This window comes from Canis lupus, chromosome 37 (genome assembly GCF_003254725.2).
Source record: "Canis lupus dingo isolate Sandy chromosome 37, ASM325472v2, whole genome shotgun sequence".
Classification (NCBI taxonomy): Eukaryota; Metazoa; Chordata; class Mammalia; order Carnivora; family Canidae; genus Canis; species Canis lupus.
The window spans coordinates 18,283,465-18,296,175 of NC_064279.1; the positions used below are offsets into that span (position 1 = coordinate 18,283,465).

General features: G+C 34.3%; 1 protein-coding gene and 1 long non-coding RNA gene across 16 annotated transcripts in view; one reads left to right on the plus strand and one right to left on the minus strand.

Annotated features, from left to right (window-relative positions):
• The window catches only part of KANSL1L (KAT8 regulatory NSL complex subunit 1 like), a 130,594-nt gene that overhangs the window by 44,252 nt on the left and 73,631 nt on the right, over nt 1–12,711 (minus strand). The window lies entirely within an intron of this gene.
• The window catches only part of LOC112656322 (uncharacterized), a 90,785-nt gene that overhangs the window by 33,643 nt on the left and 44,431 nt on the right, over nt 1–12,711 (plus strand). For all 5 annotated transcript variants that reach the window (XR_007408968.1, XR_004812649.2, XR_007408969.1 and 2 more), the window contains one exon: nt 2,915–3,079. This is a non-coding gene — a long non-coding RNA (uncharacterized LOC112656322). The remainder of the gene's footprint in view (nt 1–2,914; nt 3,080–12,711) is intronic.

Genomic DNA, 12,711 nt, shown 5'->3' on the forward strand with positions numbered 1-12,711 from the left:
TATATGTTTATCTTCAACATAATTAGAAAAAAACAAATTCTTTTTTATCAAGTGCTTGTACCAATTATTTTAATTTAAAAACGTTCCCAATCTAGTCGGTATAAAGTAGTATCTCACTGTGTTAATCTTCATTTTTTTCAAATTATCAGCAAAGTGGCTGCTTTTTTTATATTTCTTAAGTTTCTTTTATGAAGTGGCATGTTCAACTCTTTTGCACATTTTTAACTGGTTGACAATTCTTTTAGTAATTCTTCATATTGTTTTACCTAAGTCTACTTTTACCTAAGCAATAAACTAATTTATTTCCTAATGTTAAACCAAACATGCATTCCTGGCATAAAGCCAACTTTGTCAAGATGTCATTAATATATTGCTGAATTGTTAGGATTTTATTTGGAATCTCTGCATCTTTGTTCAGAACAGAGATCAGCCTAAAATTTTCCTTTTCTTACTGTCATTGTATATAAAGAGTATACTAGACTCAATTTCTTTTCTGAGTTTGCATAAGTTTGGAACTATATTTTCCTGATTATTCAGTAGCATCTGATGTTTAGTAAACTCATCTTAATCTCAAATTTTCTTGTGAGAAGAATTTTAATTTTATGGATTCAACTTCTTTAATGATTAGAAATTATTCAGGCTTTCTGTTTCTTTATTCACCTTTGATATGCTACATATTTTTTAAGAACTTTTATCAATTTTATATTATTGTTCAAATTTAAGGACATAAGGTTACCCTGTTTTTCTCTATGGTTATTTTTATAAAGATGTGTATTTTAAGCAGGACATGCTGACACTCTGTGTATAATTTATTAGAATTCTATTTTTAAGGAAGAAAGGTAAACTTGACATTGCATAAGCAAGAAGCTAGAAGATATATACAGAACTCAGAACCATCTTGGCTTAAAAAGCTGAAAAATGACTAAAGTATATCAGCAGCAGTATTGATATAACTGGTAGAGCACAGTAGCATTAGCAGTAGAATCATAGCAGAATGCCTAAAAGTCAAATTAAAATAGTCTTTCTTAAAACCAGGAGAAAACTTTAGAAGACTTGTGTATCTTTTTCTTCTGAAGATATTCAGAGTTCTAACTTACATTATTGAAACTCTAGGTATCTGTTATTTATTAGATAATTTAAATATTTTAACCTTTTAAGGACTCAGTTGTGGTCATGAAAAGGACTGTGGTGCTCACTTCGGCAGCACATATACTAAAACATGAAAAGGACAGTGTATTTTTAATTTCAAAGAGATCTGCAGGAGGACTGGTTACACCTCCATATTATTCATTTATATAGTCCTTCTAGAGGAAAGGCAAGAAGAGAGTAATAATGCAGCCTAGGAATAATAACAATGTGTATTGCGGGCCAAAAAAATCCACACCTTTAATGAAATAATCAACAAAATGTTGCATTCTTTAGAAATGTTTTAAGTGGTTAAAAAAATTGTGCAAATTAAGTTTTGGATTCTTTTGCCAAAAATTTTATGAAAGTGAACAAAGCTACTATAAGATTTAACATTTAAACAGATGTTTCTAGATAAATTTTATTAAGCAGTGTGCAAACTAGCACTGGCTCAGTTTCCTTAATATTATTAAGACACATTATTCCCATTTGCTAAGCAATTCCTGAATTCTATATGCAAAGTTATCTATAAACAAAAAAACAATGCATTAATTTATATATTACCTTCTTTTAAAATATATATTACTTTCTAAGTGATATAGAAAGTCTGTCAGTCATTGGAACATGTTAATGTTGATATAATAACAACTTAGTACAGAAATGGCAAATACTATAGCATGTCTGCTACTATTCTTTCTCTCATTTGTGGCAAACATTAAAAATTAGTATAGCATTCCCTTCCCCAAGCCCAGGCATCAAACTCTTAAATGGCACTTTAGATAGCCAATAGTCACTACCAATCAATTGCAGTAGGCAGGAGAGAAATGAGGAGTATTTGCTTTTCTTTGGTGGCTTAAAAGAATACATACACCACATAAAGAAGAAGGAGCAATAAAGAAAAAAGATAATCAAGGACCACACAAGTTTAAAGCAAATGATTTCAGGTTAGCTTATTTGTGTTCTGAAAGATAGGTTTCATTCATCCACTTCACAATGGAGTTTATGGAATTATGAATCAGATGACACTAAGTTGAAAGACAGATTTGACTCATGTTCTACTGCTACTTAAGCCCTGATATAAGTGTTATTATGTGATTTGCCATTTTACAGGTGTTATTACATAACTTGGCATTTTACAAAAAGGACTCAGCAATACCATAATTCGTTGTGCCTCTTCTTCCACTCCTCTTTGAAATTTTTCTTTATCATATCAAGTCAGTTAAGAACAGCCATTTCTCCTCTGAAATGTTTTTTTTTTATATGTTACATTCCACTTTTATAACCTTAAATCTGGACTTCGGTAACAGCCTCTTAATCTGTTTCTCCAAACCTTTCCCAGAGTAGATTGTCTTGTCTAAAGGCACCAAGTCAATCTTTCAAAAATAACACCTTACTCATTTTACTTCCCCACACCACAATCATCACTGATTCCCCAATGTTGTCATGATCATTGAATATCATCATCCACATGTGATGAGGAGTTACATGGCAGGCATTGAGCTAAGTACCTTTCAAATGTGTTATCTTATGTAATATCAACACAAATATAAAAGGTAACCCTAATTTTTTTCCCCTTCCTTCACTGCTTGATTCAGTTGATGTCTTAATTTGAGGTTACTCACTGCCCAAAGGTAGACCTCAAGTGGAAGATTGCTTAATGGTCACAAATTCCCCCTATTTCCTATATGTATATATGCCCCTTTGCTGCAATTCTGTCTTCAAAGTGAAGTCTATTTCTCCATCTCCTTGAATCTGGGCTAGCCATGTGTCTTTCTTTGCTTCACCACAGAATGCAGTGATGATGATGTTACTGAGACCTAGGACCTAGGCCTCAAGAGACTTCTGGCTTCCTCTTTGTCATCTTGGAACACTGTCCTGAAGTGCCACATAAGGAAGCCATCTAGCTAGTGCAGAGGACTGAATCTCCTCAGGCAAAGCCAGCACTACCTGCCAGGTGAGTAGGTGAGGCTAGCTTCTTCCAGCTCAACTGATCCCCCAGCTGAATATAGCCACATGAAAGTAGCCCTATGTTTATGGGTAAAGAAGACAAGGCAGTGACTGATTTAGGCAATACTACGTACTATTATTACGAAGTTGAACTAAGATTTCAATCCAAACAATATGTCTTCCAGAACCCATACCTAGGTATGGTTCTACTACTAAAACGTGTTACTTCCACACAGGAAATAATTTTTAAACTTTTTAGAATTTGATAAGTTCCAGATGTATCTACAATTACATAAAGCATAATTTCTCAAAGAAATAATGTCATATATTCTATATATCTCTGAGTCAACCCATAAAAGTCCCTGGAGTACAGAACTGTTACAGCAGGGTGAGATAATCCTCAACCAAAATGCTTCCACTGTCTAGAGCAGATGCTCCAAGAAGTGGAGCTCAAGTCAGTGTGGCACAGAAAAGGAAGAGTTGGCCTTCCAGCAGAATAAGAATACATTCAAGCCCTTGAGACATCTCCTCTTAATTTAATCAGACACCTTCTGTACCATGAAATTAACTTATTTTCTGTTTCAAAGTCATTATTTGTTACCTGAATTCAGATTTTTCTTCTTCCTGCCCTTAATATAGAAGAGAATATTATATCTCAATTTGCCTAAATTTGTCTCGTGTTGCAATTTAATTTAGGCATATGTGTCTTATTGCTCCAACGGGAATTTAAATTCCTAGAATACCTTGTCCTTATTTTCCTTTAAAGTTCTTAAATTTGCTCACAAAAATAGCCTGCATACACATAAAATTTACAAACCTAATCATTCCACATTTTAAAAAGTAAAAGAAAACTTGAAAATTGAATTTTTATTATATATACCTTAACCTATATAACATAATTATTTTTAGCATAATTATTTTATTAAGCCATCCACCTTATGATTTAATAATATATAAAAATAACAAAGATGAGAATCTACTATCAAATACCAAGAAACACTACTGCATAAATTTGCCTTGAGAGATATGTAAAAGAACACAGAAGAACAGAGTTCATAATAGGATTAGTTCTAAGGGGTTAATATCCAAAATACATTAAAAACCCATACAACATATATATATATATATATATATATATACACACACACACACATATATAAATGTATATATGTATATATATATATATATGTATGTATAAAAATGAACTCAGTAACAACAAAGATGGATCTAGAGAATAAATGCTAAGCAAACCAAGCCAGAGAAAGAGAAATACCATATGATTTTGCTCATGTGGAATTTAAGAAACAAAACAAAAGAAAAAAGAAAAGAGACAGACCATAAAACAGACCCTTAACTATAGAGAACAAACAGATGGTTACCAGAGGCAAGGTGGGTGGGGGGTGGGTGAAATAGGTAAAGGGGTTAAGAATACACTTACGATGAGCACTGAGTAATATATGGGGCTGCTGAATCACTGTATGGTACACCTGAAACTAATAGAACACTGTATGTTTACTACACTGAAATTAAAAACTTTTTAAAAATGAATATAGGGACCTGAATAGGCATTTTTCCAAAGAAGACACTCAGATGGCCAACAGACACATGAAAAGATATTCACCATCAATAATCATTAGGGAAATGCAAATCAAAACCCAAATGAGTTATTACCTCGTATCAATTAGAATGGCTAGTATAAAAAAGATAATATGTAACAAGTGTTACAGGATGTGGAGAAAAGGGAACCCTTATGCACTGTTGGCGAGAATGTAAATTGCTACAGCTACTATGAAAAACAGTATGGAGGTTTCTCAAAAAAATTAAAAATAGAAATACCATACAACCCAGTAATTCTACTTTCCTAGTATTTACCTGAAGAAAACAAAAATACTAACTCAAAAATATATACGCACCCCTATATTTATTGCAGCATTATTTATAATACCCAAAGCGTGGAAACTACCTAAGTGTCTATTGATAGGGTGAATGGATAAAGATAAAGGTATGTATATGCATATTGAACATCACTCAGTCAGAAAAATATAATGAAATCTTGCCATCTGCAACAACATGGATGGACGTAGAGAGTATCATGCTAAGTGAAATAAGTCAGTGAGAGACACATACCATATGATTTCACTTGTATGGAGAATTTAAAAAACAAATGAAAAGCAAAAAACAAAAATGACTCATAAACTGATGATGGGAGTGGATGGGAGTGGGGAGAATGAGCAAAATATGTTAAGGGATAGAGATAGATACACAGACAAAATATAGGAATAGTTCTTCCTTATTCATAAGGGTTATATTTATTCTTAATTATAAATCCTACCTCAATTTGTAAACATGTTAGGCCTAATACAGCTATTATAAGTATATATGAAATGGCTCTTATTTTACATGCTAAAATTTATGAAAAATGAAAAAATTCTCCTGCTCATAATAATTTCCCAACCAGCATATCATAGTCCAAATGTGACTATTTTATATTCAATTCACTACTTCTGTAGGACTTCTCAAAATGCAAATAGCATTCTTTAGAGTGACAGTAACATTGATAGTTTACCAGAGATTATCAGGGTCACCTAGAGACAACACAGGTTAGTTATATTTGCAAAGAGGGAAAGAGGGAAAAAAAAAGTTAGGAAACCCTAAAGAACACTATGGGTAAGCACCAAACATCAAGGGAATGGGAGACACTATGAGCAGAGGAAGAGGGATGATAAAAGACAAGTAGGGGCCCTAAAATAAAATTTCTTGTATTTGAAAATTTTGTCCATATAATATATTGGTATTAATAGTACAGTGATTTATAATTTGTACCCAGGAACTACAAGTGTTAATGGGGAAGAAATAATCACCACCACTACCAGCCTCCAATATGGAGAAGGGTGGTTGGGAGCTTAACCAAATAAAACTTTGGGCTTTTCAACCACCTCCTTTCCCTATTCCCAGGTAAACCATCTCCACTTTTATCAGTTTCATATAAAGCAACCTTTAATCTAACCAACTGAATAAATTTCTCAGTATATTCTTGTTCACTTATTTCTATTAGCTAAAATCTAACAATATAAAAAAAATCACTACATTAACTTAGAATTATTGGGACGCCTGGGTGGTTCAGTTGGTTAAGCATCTGACTCTTGATTCTGGCCCAGGTCATGATCGCATGGTCATGAGATCAAGCCTCTGCACTCAGCGGGCAGTCTGCTTGGGATTCTCTCTCTCAGCGCCTCCCCTACTCGCAGACTCTCTCTCTTTTTCAAATAAAGAAATCTTTAAAAAAAATAAAATAGAATTATTGTTATTAGCTTTCTATATACTATCTGTGCCCAATTTCCTACAAGCTGTTTCTATAAAAAACTGAATCCAGAAATCTAACCTTGGATGCCAGAGCCTCTGTCCTTTTGTCCCAGTGAGATAAAGAACTCCCCTGCTGGGAGTTTATCAGCTTCTCCTGTTCACCTAAGGATAGACACTAATAGGGTAGGGCTGAGGTTGCAGGGTGATTGATACTCTTATCAAGAAGGAACTTAAAGCTTGTGGTCACATTTACATTTTAAGACTTATACTAGAATATTATTCTAGGAAACATTTATATCTTATCAATGCCTGCCAATGCATTTTCCTGAATCTGAAGATATTTCTATACTTTGGGTAGATCAAGCAACTTATATCAAGCATGAAAAGGAGCAGATTCTCCAAGGATAAACTAGAGTCTTGTAGTAAGGAGTAAGATTAGACAGGAAAATATGTGATTCAGCTAGAAGAGAAAGAAAACCAAAAAAATTTAAAAAGCTTTAGAAACTACATGGATTTTAACAATTGTTGCTATGGGCTGAGATTTCACAGGAAGGAGGAACTTCGCTGAAGGTCATGGAAGAAGCAGTGTTAAGACCCAGCATGAACATTTAAAATAAGATTACAAAGTTATACTTCCATTTATTTAAATAATGCTAAATATGTGTATCTTTTCATTCCATGTGGCACTTCAGTTTCCCCATATAAGATGGGATATATTAAATAAGAAATAAATATAAAGCATTTATAAGTTAAAACAATGCCTTGCACATGATAATCAATAAATATTAGCTGTAATTATTTGACATTCTTATTAGAGACAGGTATTGTGAAAAGGGCAAAATAAAGAAAAATGCAAACTAATTTATGCTTTTTATTAATTTTGTCCAGCAAAGGGATCATAACCTCTGGAAACAAGAATTCTAAATAACCATTGCAATACTTACACCTTTATTTCTTTCATGCTTATTGCTTTGGTAGAACAAGTAGTGTAACAGTTGCCTGCAGAAATGTGGAGGATAAAAGGGGTACATAGTGAACTCACAGAACTGGCTAAGGAAGTTCTTAGGCAGAGCATTCTTAAAGTACCAACTGGTTTCATTTAATTGCTTATGATAAATTATGGATGGAATAGGATGAGCTCAAAATGGAGCTGTTAGGTTTTTCAGACAGAATTTAGAAGAAATACAGAGCCAAGACTTGCTGGCTTAAAAAATAAGATTGTTTCCCATTTTTGGCCACTTCAGAGAGCAAAAAGCGTTGTTTGTGCCCTGTTTAAGAATGACTATACCAGGACACATGGGCGGCTCAGTCGGTTAAGTAACCAGCTCTTGATTTTGACTTCGGTTATGATCTCAAAGTCATGGCATTGAGCCCTGCATCCTGCATCGGGCTCCGAGCTCTCTCTCTTTTATGAAAATACCAGTCACAGGCCTATCCTAAATCCAAAATCATCTTATCTCAAGATCTTTAACTTAATTACATCTACCAAATAAATGCCACCATATTAGTTTGCTGGGTCTGCCATAACAAAGTGCTACAACCAAGTGGTTTAAACAACAGACTTACTGTTTCATATTCCTAAAGGCCAGAAGTCAGATCAAGGTGTCAGTAAAATTGGTTTCTTTTGGGGACTAAAAGGAATAATCTGTTCCACGCCCCTACCCTAGCTGGTTTTTTTTTTTTTTTTCCTGCCAATCTTTGGCATTCCCTGGTTAATTCAAAAAGAACTCTGATCCCAGTCTTCACCTTTACATGATGCTCACCCTATGTACAATGCATCTATTTCTGAATTTTCCTTTTTATAAGGACATCAGTCACATTGAATTAGGGCTCATTCTAATTACCTCATCTTAACTAATTACATCTGCAACACCCTATTTCCAAATAAGCTCACATTCTGAAATTCTAGGAATTAGCACTTGAATATATGAATTCAGATGGACACGATTCAATCCAGAACAGTCAGATTCATAGGTACCAGGAGTTAGGGCATGAACATATCATTTGTGGGAGGTACATGATTATGCCCACTACAGTTTTCTTCTTCCAACACTTTGAATATTTCATTCTATTCTCTTTGTGTTTACATGGTTTCTGATGAGAAGTCAGCTGTGATTCCTACACTTGTTCTTTGATAGGCCAGATATTTTTTTTCTGCCTTTCTTTAAAATTTTCTATCCTTGGTTTTTTGCAGTTTGAATACATTATGCCCAGGCATTTCACTTTTTTGTTTGTTTTGGGGTGGGGAATTCTTACTGCTTAAGTTTTCTAGATACATGGTTTAGTGCCTGTTATTAAAACTTTAGAAAATTCTCATGTATTATTACTTCAAATATTCTTTCTGCTCTGTTCTTCTTCTTCCTGGTATTCTAATTATACATCTGATAGACCTTCTGAAATTACACTCAAATTCTTGGATGTATTACTCTGTTTTTTATTCATTTTTCTCTTTGCATTTCAGTTTGTGAAGTTTTGATTTGACTTACCCAAGTTTGCTGAATATTTCCTCAGCCATGTCTAGTCTACCGATGAGGCTATGAAAGGCATGCTTCATTTAGGATACGGTGTTTCTGATTTCAGCATCTACTTTAGATTCTTAAAAGTTTACAACTCTTTGCTTACATTACCCATTTATTCTTCATGTTTTCTATTTAATCTATTAAAGACTTTAACATATTAAGTATAGTTATTTAAGAGAATTTCAACATCTTTGTCATATTTGAACCTGGTTCTGATGGTTTCCTGGTCTCTTCAGAGTTTGACATAAACTTGTAATCTTTTATTAAAAGCTATATATGATGTATCAGGTAACAGGATATGAGGTAAACTTTTTTTTTTTTTTTTTAAGTAATCTCTACACCCAACCAGAGATCAAGAGTCACATGCTCCTCTGACTGAGCTAGACAGGCATCCTGAGGTAAAGAGAATTTTATTGTGAGGTATTAGGTAATCTGGCTAAGAGTGGGCTGTGTATGTCTGCTATAATTGTAGGTGCCAGAGGCCTCAAAATTCCTCTAGTGCCTTTGTTTTCAGCTCCCCTGTTGACTTTTAATTTCTTTAAGCACTATTCCTCAGGGACAGCCTATGCTGTGCAGCTGCAACCTACTGTCATAGTACCAGAATTTTGGTGTGGTGGTAAAGCAGGGGGAAAGGAGGCACCTGGTTGGTTCAGTCAGTAGAGACTGCAACTCTTGATCTCAGGATCATGAGTTCATGCCCCACAGTGGGCACGGAGCCTACTTAAGAAAAGAAAAATGAAATGAAATGAAATGAAAGGAAAGGAAAGGAAAGGAAAGGAAAGGAAAGGAAAGGAAAGGAAAGGAAAGGAAAGGAAGCATGCTTACTACAGTAGCATAATCTACTATAATCTTAGGACTAAATCTTAGTCATAGACTTGAACAAATGTTTCTTATTTTCCACCCTCATTGCCCATTAGATGAGACAGAAAGGCTATAGGAGGTGGCAGTGAGAAAAATGCTTTTCTCCCAGGTAAACTAAGACTTTACTAAATTATTTTTCCTGAAAGAAAAAGTTGTGTTACAATTTCTTGGCTCATCTCATAAAAGCTATCCCCTCCCCTTCCATGCCACAGGCACTGAGGATCTTCACTGTAAGAACCTGGAAGTGGGGTGTGTAGAAATAAAGTCCATGAAAGTGTGGAAGAACTTTTAGGACTATGGTCCCCAGGAGTTTTTCACTCTCAAGCTAGTCCATACTTTGTCTCAAGTAATTCATCAAAATAACCAGTTAACTGTTTCTAACAATTAGTTTATGGTGGCTGTGGCTTCTGCTCCAGGTAAGCACATCTTGGCTGTGGCTCTTGGAAACTGCTTTACTCTCCATATTTCAGGGTGGCAGTTTGTCCTGTAACCTCAATTCTTTGAAGGGTCCATGAAAACGCACTGATTTTCAGTTTGTTCACCTTTTTCTTATTGTAAGAGTAGAAGGGATGACTTCCAGTTTCTTTGTGTGTTGGAACTGAAACCAGAAGTCTTGCTAATGTCTTTACTTGTATGATGATTTTTTTTTCCTGGCAATTTATACATGTACTTGTTGCAATGAGTATGATGATCAACCATTTACTATATGCTACATTGTAGCAAGAACTTCCATCTCTCCATTCCCTTTATATATATAAGCTTTTCTCAGCCAGTACTCTGCTAGAGAGTTAAGTTATAGAAAATAATTTAAATCATTATTTTCTCAATTCTACCAAGGATGCTACTTAACTAGTACCATTCTACATGCATAGGAGTTAATTTATTACATAAAATGGATGTGTTAGGGGCACCTAAGTGGCACAGTAGGTTAAGTATCTGACTCTTGGTTTCAGCTCAGGTGTGATCTCAGGGTTGTGAGATCAAGCCCTGTGTTAGGCTCTGCAGTCAGTCCAGAGTCTGCTTAAAACTTTCTCCTTCCCCCTACTCTGCCCCTCCCTAACCCTGCACTCTATGTCTAAGATAATAAATCTTTAAAAAGAAATAAGTAAATAAAATGATGCCTTAGCCACTTTACTCGTAATGTTTCAATGTGTACTTCCTAAAATAAGGATATTTTCTTACATAATGGCAAAACAGTTATCACATTTAGGATTTAATATTGATACAATACTTTTATATAATCTACCACCAATAGTACAGTTTTCTCAATTGTCCTAAGTATTTCCCCTCCCCCCTAAAAGAATTCTGGTCTGGTTCAAATATTCATTTAATTGTCATGTATCTTTTTAAAGTCTCTTTCAATCTTCCTCAGTCTTTTTTGATCTTCATGACACTGACCTTTTTTTTTTTTTAAGATTATAGGCCACTGTTTCTTAATAATGTGTTGCTGATTTTGGCTATGTCTGCTATTTCCTTACAATTAAATTCAGGCCATGCATCCCTGGCCAAAATACTGCACAGTGAAACTCTATCTTTCTCATAGGCCATGTTAGTTTTGATCACCCATTGATGTTTCTTTCTCAGTCTTTACCATGAATCACTGCAGTAATTCTATAGTGCTCACTCCATATTTATGAATCAGCATTCTACTATATGGAAAAGTTCTCCCTTTCTCCTTATCTATCAATCAATTTAACTATTAGCAGCATGAACTCATGGTTTCCTATTTTTTTCAATGGTTCATTACTGTCCTTAGTTATTTGTTTCTCAAACTTCTAGGTGCTTTTGACATGCCCCTGCCCCATCTCTCTCTTTTTTTTTTTTTTTTTTTTTGTATTTTTTGTAACACTTCCTTGCTTTCTGGTAACATGAGATGTTCCAAGCTCATCTTATACTCTCTCTTCCCCACATCTGGAGATCAGCCATTTCTCCAAAGATCTCTATTTCCTTTCAGCAGAGAATGGTATTAGAAAACAAGAATGAGTGCCATATGTAATCACTGCTGTCAGGGTAAGTACGAGTCATATCCAATTTGTAACTATTATCCATAGGTGGCTATTTAAATCAAAATTAACAAAATAGAAAGTTCAGTCCTCTAGTTGCATTAGCCACATGTCATGTGCTGAATAGCTACATGTATTTTGTTACTATCATATTGGATAGCACAAGTATCTATGGAACATTTCCATCATTACAAGAAAATTCTATTAGGCATTACTTAGTGTTATAGACCCTTTCACAAAGCAAATTGAGGACACACGCACACACTTATAAGTTCTTACTCTCCATTACCTTTTAAATATCTTCCCATATTTACTACATTAATTCTTTCATACATTAAACAATTACTTATTAAGCATATACTATTGGGACACAGTTACTGTTCAAAGCTCTGTATGTTCAAATATAAATAGTCCCTGTTCCTAAAAACTTACAATGTAAGTTGACAGAAGACAGAAAAATAAATGATTATGACAAAGTAATGGGTTATTTTTATAATAAGGTTTATATTAATATCCCATAGTGGAGATGTTAAGGAAGGCTTCCTGAAAGAAAGGATATTTAGGTTTAGAAAGGTAACTGGGTACTAAATATCCTGGCAATTTGGGGGAGAAGTTGGGGGGTAGGTGCATCTGTTATTTTCCATCATTTCTTTCCATCTCTATTCCTATTTACCTAAAATTCTTTCTCCAACTCTCCCATAACCTTTCAAAATTCTGTTCATTCCCTCAAAGCCCTTAATTTATGATGCATTTCTTCATACCTCTAACCAGATAAGCCCTTCCCCAATCCCCAAATATACTGTCTTAATTGAATTCAAAAACAAAAATTATTTGGTTTATTTTTGTCATTATCAATACAATGGGTAAAAACATGGGGTTTGGAATCAGACTTATTGCTTACTAGCTAGCTGTGTGACCTTGGGCAAGTTACTTAATCTCTCTGCACCTCAATT